The following is a 13,811-nucleotide window of genomic DNA, read 5'->3' on the forward strand; positions in this document are numbered from 1 at the left end:
CCCCCCCTTCCTCCCCTCCCCTCCCCCTCCCCCTCCCTCCCCCTGCCCCCTTCCCCTTCCCCTCCCCACATCCCCCTTCACCCCCCTTATCCTTCCTCGTCCCTCCCCCTCCCACCCTCCCTAGGAGATAGATTTAAACTTTTAAAATATAACACCGATTTCAATGAAACTTCTTCCATTAGCACCAAAGGGACAGCAGTGAGTAAGGTGGGCCTAAAATTGTCGCGCTATCATGTACTGATTTGGCTGTAGTTCAGGAACAAACAAACAAACAAACAAACAAGAGTTTTAGTATATAGATATCAATGAATGTCAGATTACCTACGTGGCAATAATTTAAATGGAACTCCTGAAAGATCATATCTTTGTATTTATCGTGAAAAGATTTAGACCCAAACACTCTGAATTTTGGTAGAATCAGAAACATAAGATGTTTTCGTGTTTCATTATTTTAAGTGGCTTCACATAATTGAAGCTGCGATGTTGTCCCTCAGACTGGAATGTCAGGAAACAAGGGTCTTGGTCTCAAAGTAGGGATGTCAACCATTTATTACTGAGAAGAGAAATTTCTTCACCATGAGGTAGTGAAAATCTGTTCTCAACTCAGTTCAGCTGTAAAGGCTCGATCATAGAGAAGATTCAAGGCAGGGACCAAGGTATTTTTAGATGTTCGGAGAATTAAGAGATAGTCATAGAGTCATAATGCAAAGAAACAGATCATTTGGCACACCAGGTTTATGCTAACCATTGTACATTTCTATACTGATCCCATTTATATTGAATAGGCCCATAGAATTCTAGGCCAAGAACATACTCAAATGTTCTTCCATCTGCTTCTTAAATATTGTGAGCATATTTTATTCCAGGTTCCAACAACTTTGTGTGAAACAAAAATCTCCTCGTTTCCCATTTTAAACCACCTACTTCTCATCTTAAACCTACATTTTCTCAGACACACACACCAGAGTAAATGATTCTTAATTCTTAAAAGATTCTACTCATGTGATATTGGGCAATCAAGTTTCATTCATGCAACCATGTTACGTTTTTTTTTTAATCCTTTGAAGATATACGCTCAAAAAGGTTATTTGCACCGAAACCTCTCTTGACTCCCACATTATACAGTATTGTGCATCCTGCCATTGGCTCTACACCTTCAGTAGTGCTAAAAGATCATCACCCACATTAGGGAACAGGATCTTTGCTTTAGCTATTCAGGTTTTGTCATGGGCTTTATTGTAATATTTTACCCGCTGGGCATAACAAATTAATTGGTGATTGCTGATCTCCATGTCCCATCCATACCGCGCACAGCAACTTTGTGTTTCCCTCCGCTTCTCTCTTTATCTGACACCTTATTGTCTCCTTTTCCCTCTAGCCTTTATCGCTTGCTCCACCCATCTGCCAATCAAAACCCCCCACGCCTGTACCACCTATCCCTTTCCAGGCTTTCTCCCCCCCACACTATTTTTGCTACCTCTCTCCCTCCTACTCCTAACAGTCTGAAGAAGGGTCTCGACACGAAATATCATCTGGTCATTCCCTCCACAGACGCTGCCTGACCTGCAGAGTTCCTCCAACACTTTGTGTTTTGCTCAAGATTCCAGCATCTAGTTTTGTGTGTCTCATAAACTTATTATCTTTATGCATAAAGCATTTGAACTGTCGTGGACTATGGGAGTCATGGCCATTTCCAGATACCTCGTATGTAGGAGCCGGGATTGAAATAGAAGCTCTTTGTACATTAAATGAACCATCTGCTTTCCCGTGGTTCCTCAGTTTTCGCTTAGCCTGACAGGCCCCAGTGGCCCAGTGTTTGTCACTGATCACGCTTGGAAAAAAAGGCTTACACCCTGGGATTCTGTGCCAAACGTCAGTGCCAAATTTCAGTGAAGTGATGTTCAAATGTGTTTAACATGAAATTTTGTTTGTTCTTATTCACATGCTTGAGGCCCATTATGGTCTGATGGGACTTAAGCAGAGATCTCAGTGACTGTCTCTACTTTGTATCTTTCTAGCTCCAAGCAAAATAATTAGCTGGTCTCCAAACTAAATTCTGAGGGGTAAATTTTTGTGAGGAGAAATTTCCAAAGTTAAGAAAGGAATCAAACGTGATTTTTCCAAGTTTGTTGATCTTGTAAAGTTGGAAGACTCCTGACCGAGGGACCTGTGCAGCCTCATCTATGCCTCACTGAAACTTAACATACAGATACGGCAAACTCTTAGGAAGCCAAGTTGCACATAGGCATTTGTTGCAAGAAGCTAGAATAAGAATGTCTTACTCTAAGTATACAGAATCCTGGTAATAATTGCATCTGGATTATTGTGCACAAGGAAGGAAATACAAAGAATGAACACAGCTAAGATTGATTACTTGGATGTGTGGTGATCCTAAGGCAAAAGATTAAGCAGACTGGAAATATATTGTTTATTGTTTTGAAGAATGGAAGGTGACATCATTTGCACAAACAATTGTCTTGACTGGCTTGACAAGCTAAATGCAAGAATGATGTTTGCCTTGGCTGGGTTACTTAGGATCTGGGATTGTTGTTTCAATGGGTTAGCCTTTAGGGATTGAGATGGGAAGAAATCTCTTCATACCAGAGGATGGTGAATCTTTCTCTACCCAGGTTGGTAGTTGAGACTCAATCATTGAGTATATTCATGACAGCGACTAATAGATATTTTGGGTATACAAGGAATCAATACAGGAAAGTGCCACTGAGATAAAAAGATCAGGTATGATCTCAATGATCGGCAGAGGACGCTAATGCCCCACATGCGTCTTTACTTCTTATGTTCTAATGTTCTCTTGTCCCCTGTGCAAATGGTGATAAACAGAAAGGTAAGAGTCTTGGATAAGGCCATGCTTACAATGGTTAGTTAACATTGTTCACCCAACATTCGTTAGTTGAATATTGAGTTTCTAACCAATTAAATATAGATTTCCAAACAGTGTCTATTCCAGGCTGAATAATCATAATCATAATCATAATTGTAATTTGTTAGCCAAGTATGTTTTGCAACATACGAGGAATTTGGTTTGCCATACTGTTTATACCCAAAAAGCAACAAGACACACAATTATATAAAAGACTGACATAAACATTCACCATAGCAGCTGCTCCACATTCCCTACTGTGATGAAAGGCAATGAAGTCTTATCTTCTTCCCTCCTTTTCTGGAGAATGCACAAAAGGATATCATGAGTATCCAATACTTCACATTGCATACTCCATATTCATCCTTGGCCTCTGTGTGTGAGGGTGGACATGCGCTGGGGTTTCTTGGTAGTTGATACCAATGAACAGCAGCTATCGACATTTCTTTTTACCGGAGAAATTATCGAGGCACAAGTGTTTCCAATATTTGATGTGAGGATAAATTTTTCATTCTGCAAATTAGATTTATTTTAATTTGGTGTCTATCCACGATATCTATATACTAAAACTCTCGTTTGTTTGTTTGTTCCTGAACTACAGCCAAAACGGTACACCATAGCGCAACAATTTTAGGCCCACCTTACTCACCGTCGTCCCTTTGGTGCTAATGGAAGATGTTTCATTGAAATCGGTGTTATATTTTTTAAGTTATTCACATTTTAAAGTTTAAACCTATCTCCTAGGGAGGGAGGGGGAGGGGGGAGGGAAGGGGGTGGAGGGAGGGAAGGGGGTGGAGGGAGGGAAGGGGAGGAGGGAGGATAAGAGGGTTGAGGGGGATGGAGTGGGGGGAAGGGGAAGGGGGGAGGGGGAGGGGAAGGGGAGGGGGAGGGGGAGGGAGGTGGGGACGGGGAGGGGAGGAGGGAGGGGGGAAGGGGAGGAGAGAGTGCTGCACCAATGCAGGAGAGGTTTGGGCCCAACTTGGTCTAGTATTTTATAATATTAATGGAAGTTTTGCAGTAAAAGAATAATCATCACGATTGACCATCTGTAAAGTAAGTACACAAACCATAATTCTAATCTGTGGATTCAGCACAGACTAAATCCCAGTGCAGACAAGGGCCAAACAAAAATCCGTCTTTGTTCCAATTATCTTCTCAACATTTCATCATCACTTCATCTCCAAGGAGCTTCCCGTTGGAGTGGAGCTGAAATGCAGGATCAATGGGAAAATATTCTTCATTCCAACCTCAGTCATCAAGCTGCAGTTCACGGTGTCCCTTGTGTCAGTGTACAGTGGGAGGCTCTAGATCATTATTGACTCATTCTCTAAAATGGACAAGAGAATGTGCCTTGCTCCAGACAACAGTAAAGCACTCTGTAGGCTTTCCCCCACTGGCCAAACTACTCAACAGTCAAGGACCATGAATTATTTTTCATACGTCAGAGACCAGCTCACAGCACAAGCAGGCATCAGTCGTAACATTCCCCACTTCTTCCAGTACATCAGCGTAGCCCTTTCTCTATCTGAGGACAAGGTGTTTGAAATACAAGGCCTGAAATCAAATTCGAGATCTATCTGGTAGCAGTGATCCCCATCCGTGGGTACTCTTCAGAGACCTGGACCACCTACAACACGCAGCTCACAGCACTGCACCTCCAAAAAAAATTCCAAACCCATGGGCATGATGAGTAAATCAGGCCAACATCCCCAGCATTAAGGTGCTTATTATATTCTGCCCACCTCCATTCCTGGGAAACATCCTGGGACCGATATCCTGCTCTGAGCTGTGGAGCAATCAGAGGAAACATTTCAGGATTGTCCACAAAGCCTCCTTGCTCTGAGCATAATATCCTCACTGATGAATCAGAATGAGAACCCATGGCCTTTGACTGCTCAAAGTGGAGAAGGGGCAATGAGTATCTTCATATATTGCACCGTTAATGCCATCCCCTCTTGCTCAACCACCACCTTATGCTTCACCTGTGACACAAGATGTGAATCCCACAAAGCTACCTGACAGAACTCTTTGCAATACCAAGATCTAATCCAGGAAGGTGAATCATGCTTCGGGTGCAAAGTTACTTCTGGATGCTTTTACATTTTGCAGAATGGGTGCGCTTTTGAGAGGAAATTCCAGTGTGAAATCATTATTCATAATATAACTGCAACATTTCTGTTATCTCCCAGCATCATTTCCAGATTATGTCGTGTGAATTCTACAAATTCACCAGCCTGAAGTATATTGCTTCCGCTCCATTTGCACCAGTATCACGTTGGGTCCACTTTCAGAATTTAGACAGCACTTGCACTATCACTAAAACTATAATCCAAATATCTATAACATTTAAGCCAGAACGGTGGGAATTGTTTTGCCAATATTTAAGTATGATACAAAATGTTCTCAGCTCATACAGCGTTCTACTTATTTATTTTTAAATGTGGTTTTGCACCTGATTAGAGTTTAAAGCTGTGAGAACCTGCCTTTGAAAAACCAGCTATTTCCGCAGGCAACAGATTGATTCACGTACAGTTAGAGTTGTACTGTAAGTTTCACAAAGCAAAACTGGCAGTATAACCATGCCCCATTGAAGTCACAAAACTAGGACATCCTACTTTCATTTGCAGGTCCAGGTCTCTACCTTTCGAACTTCCAGGTCTCTACCTTTCGAACGTGTGGCAGACTGATCCAGATCACTCTAACATGTTTGAGATATAATTTACTTCCTTGAAAAAAGACTGCCTCTCTGGAATAAACGTGTCAATAATTTTCATATTGTGAGAAAACCCAGGATATGATGCGCTTTAGCAAAATAAACACTGAAGTGACTTCAGTCTGCAGCTCACTGCTGCTGTCATGTGAGTCAAGAGTCAAGAGTCTCAGGTGTGTTTAATTGTCACATGCACCAGGAACGAGACAATTAAATTTTTATTTGCTGTGGATTATTAGGCCTATTAACAAAGTAACACAACAAATAAACATACAGTAACATCTATTACACCAAAATATCAGTAATATTAGGTAACAAGACCATAATAATGCAAATCGAAGTATGTAATGGAACCGAAACAAAGTCCATCGTAGAGTCCGAAGAAGGGTCCCGACCCAAAACATCCTTTTCCTCCATAGATGCTGCTTGACCCATTGAGTTGATCTCCAGCACTTTGTGTCTATCCTCAGTATATACCAGCATCTGCAGTACCTTTCTACACCTATCCATAGTAGATTTACTGAGTTAGGGTTTTGCTGAGGGATGTATAGTATGTGTAGCTCAAGATCCTGATGGTTCATGGGAAGAGTTTATATTTGAACCTGGAGGTGATGGTTCAGGCTCCTGTACCTTCTTTGCTTTGTAACCAGAGAGCGAGGGCAGAGTGGTGTGGTTCTTTAAAGTTATTTACGGCTTTTTTAAGGCAATAGCTGGGGTAAAGCCTTTTGATGGTGGGGAGGTCAATACCCGTGATAGACCGCAAAATACCCACCACTTTCTGCAGCCTCCTAGATTCTTGGCTGTTCGAGTTACCAAACCTGGCCATAATGCAACCAGTCAGTATGCTATCGATGTACAATTGTCAAAATTTGATGGTGTTTGACAATCTCCTCAAGCTTTTAAGCAAGTAGGGGCGTTGATGAGCTTTCTTTGTGATTACATCAATGTCCTGGACCCAGGACATATCTCCAGAGTCATTCATGTCCAGGAGCTTTGTCAGATTGAAACAATACTGTTGCTGTTGCATTTTACAATTGAACTTTCATGTCCAGAAGATCTACAAAATAAACTTTCTGCAAACTTAAAAACATATGTATCTTGGATCAAATTAGAATAAGTTCACATCAATATTTTCTTTCATCATTTAAAGAGCAATTGTGTGGCAAGTATTTGGGAGAGAACAGGTATTTTTAGCAATCATCAATAAATGACCAAATAAACTTGGTGCCTTTGGGGAAGAATTGTAATGCAACAGCAACAGTATTGGTGGAGAAATGTTGCGCCCTGGAGCCATCCACCTGGTTTTGTAGTCACCGTGTATCAACTAGCAACCGCAATGCAGGTAGTAAATCCAAAGTTGTGCCAGCAACCATTTCCCTGTACAGCTGTGTTGCCACATTGACCAAGGTGAAGCTCCAATGTTAACCAAACATCCCCACAGAAAGTTGTGGTCACATCTGCAAACAGGAAAACGGCGGAGTCAGAAAATGGCACATAGCAGTGAGGGGAAGATGTACGGAAAAAATGACTAATGGCCATGTGAGAGTGGAGATCAAGAGAAACTAAATGACTCAGATGGTGAAGACAGAGGGTTGCAAAGACCCTGCGAACTCATCCTGCCCATGCTAACCACCTCATGTGTTGTCAGAGTTCTGATTGTATGGTTTGAAGGTTGACATTTCATAGAGGTTTTGCAATAGTAGAGAACAAATATTGCATCCCATACAGTTTGATAGGAAGCAATGCTGTGAGCACTGTGAAACAGCTTCATGAAATTATTTTAATCTGGACATGATTTGCTCCCCTTTTACTTCAGATATTACTAAACGAGTTGCTTTATGAGCTGTTTTATGGAAATCAAATCTTCGCCCTACAATTGAGTGCATCTTTCCTAAACATGTCAGCATAAGTTGTTTGTGCATCAGAGGTGGTTTAACTCATGGTTCACTGAAATGAATAAGCACATGAAGTTGAAGGATGAAGCAAATTATTTATTTTAAAATCACACTCTGGTTTTCAGATCGCTGCATGGCTTCAATCACTCTCTGTGATCTCCTCCAGCCAGCTTGCACTCTGCTATCTGCACTCTGAAAATGCTGGCCTCTTGAGTATTGCCAATTTAATTTCTCCACCATTCAACTGCCAAAGTACCAAACCCTGAAGCTCTCTCCCTCAGTCTGGTTGCCTTTCTATCGCGATTTCTTCTCTCACGGCATGCTTTGCAACCTACCTCAGTGATCGAGGTTTAGGCCTAAAATTGCTTCAGGTCATATTGTGTCATGCTTTAGTTGATAATGCCCTAAGAGTTCACCTTTACTCTGAGGGAACTCACTATCCACATTCACGTTCTTCACAAAACTGCCCATTGGAACATAAATGTTTCATTGCCTTTTAATCTAAGTTCTTGTAGTAATTTTAATCCTATATTGCTCAGTCTCCACGTTGTACCTGTGTAGATAACATTACTAAATAATATTAGGCTATCATTGGGAGGAGTTGGCTGCGCCTAACGGCTGCGGCTCTCTGACAGTCTGTTGTCTTTTTTTCTTCTTTTTTTTTTCTTTTTTTTTGTTTGTGTTGGTGTTGGGATGGTTTTTGTTTCTGTTTTTGGCTGTGTATGTGTGGTGGGGGGGTGGGGGGGGGGGTGGGGCGGGGGGAAACCTTTCTTTTATTAGGTCTCTTCCCCGGGGCGCAGCTCGCCCACGGGGCCTTCCATCGCCCGGCACGGCTCGGCCGCTGGACTTAACATCGCCAGCGCGGCTCGGCCACGGGACGTTTCAGTGCACGGTGCGGCTCGGCCACTGGACTTAACAACGCCAGTGCGGCTCGGCCACGGGACGTTTCAGTGCCCGGTGCAGCTCGGCCGCGGGACGTTTCAGTGCCCGGTGCGGCTCGGCCGCTGGACTTAACATCGCCTGGTGCGGCCGCGGGACGTTTCAGTGCCCGGTGCGGCTCAGCCGCGGGACGTTTCAGTGCCCGGTGCGGCTTGGCCGCTGGACTTAACATCGCCAGCGTGGCTCGGCCGCGGGACGTTTCGGTGCCCGGTGCGGCTCGGCCGCTGGACTTAACATCGCCCGGTGTGGCCGCGGGACGTTTCGGTGCCCGGGGCGGCTCGGCCGCGGGGCCTTCCATCCCCTTGCGGGGGCTGAGCGTGTCGTTTGCCTCGGTAGGGGTCGAGCTGCCTGTCCGTGGGTGCGGGGGGAAGAGAGGGGAAGTTTTGTTGCCTCCATCACAGTGAGGGGGTGTTTGGAGTCACTGTGATGGATGTTTGTGTTGGGGTCGGGTGTCCTGTGTTCTTTTCTTTTGTGTCTTGTGACTGCTGAAATTTCGTTCAGTGTTTGTGCCAAGTGACAATAAAGTGTTGTTATGTTATGTTATGTTATGTTAATTAGAATAAGCTTGGAATAATGAAAATGACAACAAGCATTATGAAATTACTGGACTGCAACATGAATTCAAATATTCTGATGAGCCATGTTTTAGAATTAACTGTGCCCCTAGCTGAGTCAGATCTGTACTGTATACAATACTTTCAAACCTGGTGCCTACCCAAAGAAGTGGAACATTGTTCAACTGTATACACAAAGGGCATGACAAATCCAAATCAGCCAGTTACTATCAGTTACTATCATCCATCTCAGTTACTGGAATGTGTAAGATTTGAGAAGTTTTCCCTCATTCTGAAAGCAACAAAAAAAACAAAGAGCTGCAGTTTGGACATTTTAAACGGGAGACTGGGGCTGATAGCGGAGAAAGGCTGCGGTCGGTTTTTTCCAAGGGACCAGCCACAAAAGCAAAAACCTTTCAGCCCAGTCTCTAGGTTTCTGCAAAGCCACGGCCAGAACAATGGATGGGTATTGGCCATGCAGAAACCTGCGAAACCAGGTCGAAGTCCAGACACTGGGGCGCTGACATCAGCATACTCACAATGCCCCAAGCCGACCTACACAGTTAATCTTGTTAAGGGGGCACAATAGCCCATAGAAAACTACCTGGTAGGTGATGGGAAACCAGTTAAACCCATCACCTCGCAACGAAATACCAATTAACACCGTCTGGCCATCCCCGGTACCCCCGGACATAAGCGCAGATCAGAGAGAAAACTCATACATATCTTTTTAAACAAAGAGATCCCAAGATCTGGCGGGAGATAGGACGGGTCAGAATAGTATAACTGGCCACGACTTTTGGGTTTTAAACTCACGCAAGAAGGGAGTCAAACGGATGCAGGAGAAAGAAAAGACAGTCAAGTCAAACGGATGCAGGAGGAAGAAAAGACAGGCAAGAAGAAGCGAAGTGCAAGAGAGAGGAACCGGCACGCAACTCGAGAAGAAATACTGCAAGAAAACCTGCAAGGAACGCAAGAAACGGAAGGAAGAAACTCAGGGGACAAGCACGACCCTCACGGAAAGCAGCGGAGAAGCAGCCGAACAGCCAGTAACCCCAGTAATAGCCCTATGGTGAGCATGTACTCCGATCCTGCATATCCTGGACATAGTTTAGTGTAGAGGGGTGGGTGGTTTGAATAAACGTGGGTGTGTAAAGGAATATGTGTTGGTCAATTTTGCGATGTGTCGTACGTTCCCCATCTTACAGTCGTGTATATGTCTTGTAGAACTGTGCGTTTTAGAATTCAGAGTAAAAGGTATTCATGTATATGTCTTGTAGAACTGTGCGTTTTATGATTCATAGTCAAAAGTATTCATGTAATTCGGTATGTGTCTTATAGATATGTCTTATAGAACTGTATAAGTATTCATGGACAATAGTCCCAAGCGCTCAATAAAAGCCTTTTCCATTTAAACCCTGGTCTTCAAATCTGGTCTGGTTGAATTTTTCTGCACTATAAACGCTCCTGCATCTAAGTCCAGTGTCTAGAACCACTCACGGGGAACCAGTGTGCGCGGCCTGGTCAAGGGATCAGAGCAAGGCACGGGGACCTTAGGTCGGGCGAAAGCTAGGCGCAGAAACCCCTTACAAATGAATGAATGAATGAATGAATGAATGAATGAATGAATGAATGAATGAATGAATGAATGAATGAATGAATGAATGAATGAATGAGTTTATTGGCCAAGTATGTGCATTTACAAGGAATGTGCCTTGGTGCTCTGCTCACAAATGGCAACACAAACATATAGTTAACAATTAAGAATAAAGCATAAATACATCAAACAATGATACAACATTACGGTCTAAACATGTGGGTGAAAATAAACCAGAGCAAACAAGAGACTACAGACTTTGGTTATTGAGTAGAACTACTACTCGTGGAAAAAAGCTGTTTTTATGTCTGGCTGTGGCTGCTTTGACAGTCCGGAGTCGCCTTCCAGAGGGAAGTGCTTCAAAGAGTTTGTGGCCAGGGTGAGAGGGGTCAGATATGATCTTGCCCGCTCGCTTCCTGGCCCTTGCTGTGTACAGTTTGTCAATGGGGGGGAAGGTTGCAGCCAACAACCTTCTCAGCTGTGCAAATGATCCGTTGCAGCCTCCGGATGTCGTGCTTGGTGGCTGAGCCAAACCAGACCATGATGGAGAAGGTGAGGATGGACTCAATGATAGCAGTATAGAATGGACCATCATTGCCTGTGGCATTAACAGGAGTCATTAACAGTGCTATCAAATACTCACTAATGTTGAAAGTGGGGTTTGACAAGATCACCACATTTCAAAGCTTATGACAGCCAAACAGGACAGGGGCGAGAGATGAAACTTGGAGGTGAGATGAGAATAACTGAAATGGCCAGAAAAGTAGCATTTAGCCACGTGGCTTTAAGAAGCCCTGTGGAAATTAAGTCAATGGGAATGGGAGAGAACCTACAGGATAGAAGCATGTTTAAAACAAAACAGATTATTCTTCATTCGTTCGGGACCCTAGTGTTTCCATGCTTGGAAAATCTTGGCTGGATCAAAATTGGGTTTGCTTTTAAGAAAGGTTATCCACTTCAAAACTCCGAAATTAAAACAATACATTGCACTTATTACCGTCATCCATTGATCAAAGATGAACCCACTCATTTACACTGACCGCTTCCTACTACAGTATCTCCACATTCCCATCAACTCCCACCCAGAGCTAACACTAGTGGCGAACATTTTTCCTCAGACGGAGAACGGCGATACATTTTACACATTATCCTGGTCATGTCGACATTACACAATTAGATCATGTCATTTTAAATGTTTCACAAAATGCTGGAGTAACTCAGCGGGTCAGGCAGCATCTCAGGAGAGAAGGAATGGGCGACGTTTCGGGTCGAGACCCTTCTTCCGACTTCTTTGTGATTACATCAATGTCCTGGACTCAGGACATATCTCCAGAGTCATTCATGTCCAGGAGCTTTGTCAGATTGAAACAATACTGTTGCTGTTGCATTTTACAATTGAACTTTCATGTCCAGAAGATCTATAAACGTAGGCCATTCCTTCTCTCCTGAGATGCTGCCTGACCTGCTGGGTTACTCCAGCATTTTGTGAATAAATACCTTCGATTTGTACCAGCATCTGCAGTTATTTTCTTACACTATTTTAAATGTTTCAAGTGCATGAGTGGAAAAAAGATGTATCACGTACAGGCAGAGGAGATTAATATCATTTTGCATCAAATACAGCATGGGCATTGTGGGCCGAAGGGACCGCTATGGGACTGTTACACTATACTGCACAATGTGCAATTATAGAACTCTCTGTTCTACAAATTGCACCCCAGTATAAACTCTCAATAAACTTTCTCATCAGCTTCTGATGTCCGTCTTCGCCATGGACTGACTGCGAGCCTGGTGGTGAACCTCTGGGGGTTGACTGTCCTGAAAAGGCCGCATCCGATTAAGGTCCTAGCAGTTACTCTGCAATTCAGAAATATTTCTCCTGCTCATGATTTTTGAGAGGAACTCTCTAATCCCATCAGATGTTTAGATATGCCGCCGTATTCATTCCAAAGCGACGGTCCTCTTTCTCTGTGTAAGAATAGTAACTTGGCTTTTAAGTGCTGTAGTTTATATGAGAGCATATCATTTTAGCCATTGTTGTGACCAACCGTGTTTGTTCATTGTTTCATCCAGATGTTTGCAACTTCTATTTTGCGTGGAGGTATTTTTTTAACAGATCCTTCTAAAACTAATACGCTTAGATAACACACAAGGTTAGGAAAAAGACCCAATTAGATCAGGTAATTCACCTTTATCCATGTCTTTCTCGGGTAATAATAATAATAATAATAATAATATGCCTTTATTGTCATTGTACGAACAGTACAACGAAATTAGAAGTGCTACATCTGAAACAGTGCGACAGTGCAAATCTTCCAAAGACAATCGCACAAACATAGGAACCAACACAACAAATACCAATATCAATAAAAAAACAATAAAAAAAACCTAATCAATAATAAATGAGTATTACACCTAAAATGCTGAAAATATTTTAAAAGTGCGACGAAAGTGAGAGTCACATCAAGGCAAGTGTTTCCATTCACAGTTCTTATGGCCCAGGGAAAGAAACTGTGTTTTAAGTGGGTTTGTTCTGGCCCTTAGGCTCCTGTAGCGCCTCCCAGAGGGCAGGAGAGCAAACAGTTCATAGAAACATAGAAACAGAGAAAATAGGTGCAGGAGTAGGCCATTCGGCCCTTCGAGCCTGCACCGCCATTCAATATGATCATGGCTGATCATCCAGCTCAGTATCCTGTACCTGCCTTCTCTCCATACCCCCTGATCCCTTTAGCAAAAAGGGCCACATCTAACTCCCTCTTAAATATAGCCAATGAACTGGCCTCAGCTACCTTCTGTGGCAGAGAATTCCACAGACTCACCACTCTCTGTGTGAAGAAATGTTTTCTCATCTCGGTCCTAAAAGACTTCCCCCTTATCCTTAAGCTGTGACCCCTGGTTCTGGACTCCCCCAACATCGGGAACAATCTTCCCGCATCTAGCCTCTCCAACCCCTTAAGAATTTTATATGTTTCTATAAGATCCCCCCTCAGTCTTCTAAATTCCAGCGAGTACAAGCCCAGTCTATCCAGTCTTTCTTCATATGTAAGTCCCGCCATCCCAGGGATCAATCATATCCTGGGTGTGTGCTGTCCTTAATTATATTTCTGGCGGAAATATAACTAACGGAGTTAAAGCCCCAACAGTTAATTCAGCTGTTCCCACTTATGTTGGTCAGTGGGTATGTTCCCACGTTACCTGCCACTATTAAAACTATTAAAAACGAAACCGAGAACTT

Source organism: Rhinoraja longicauda, chromosome 20, assembly GCF_053455715.1.
Source record: "Rhinoraja longicauda isolate Sanriku21f chromosome 20, sRhiLon1.1, whole genome shotgun sequence".
In the NCBI taxonomy this organism is placed as follows: domain Eukaryota; kingdom Metazoa; phylum Chordata; class Chondrichthyes; order Rajiformes; family Arhynchobatidae; genus Rhinoraja; species Rhinoraja longicauda.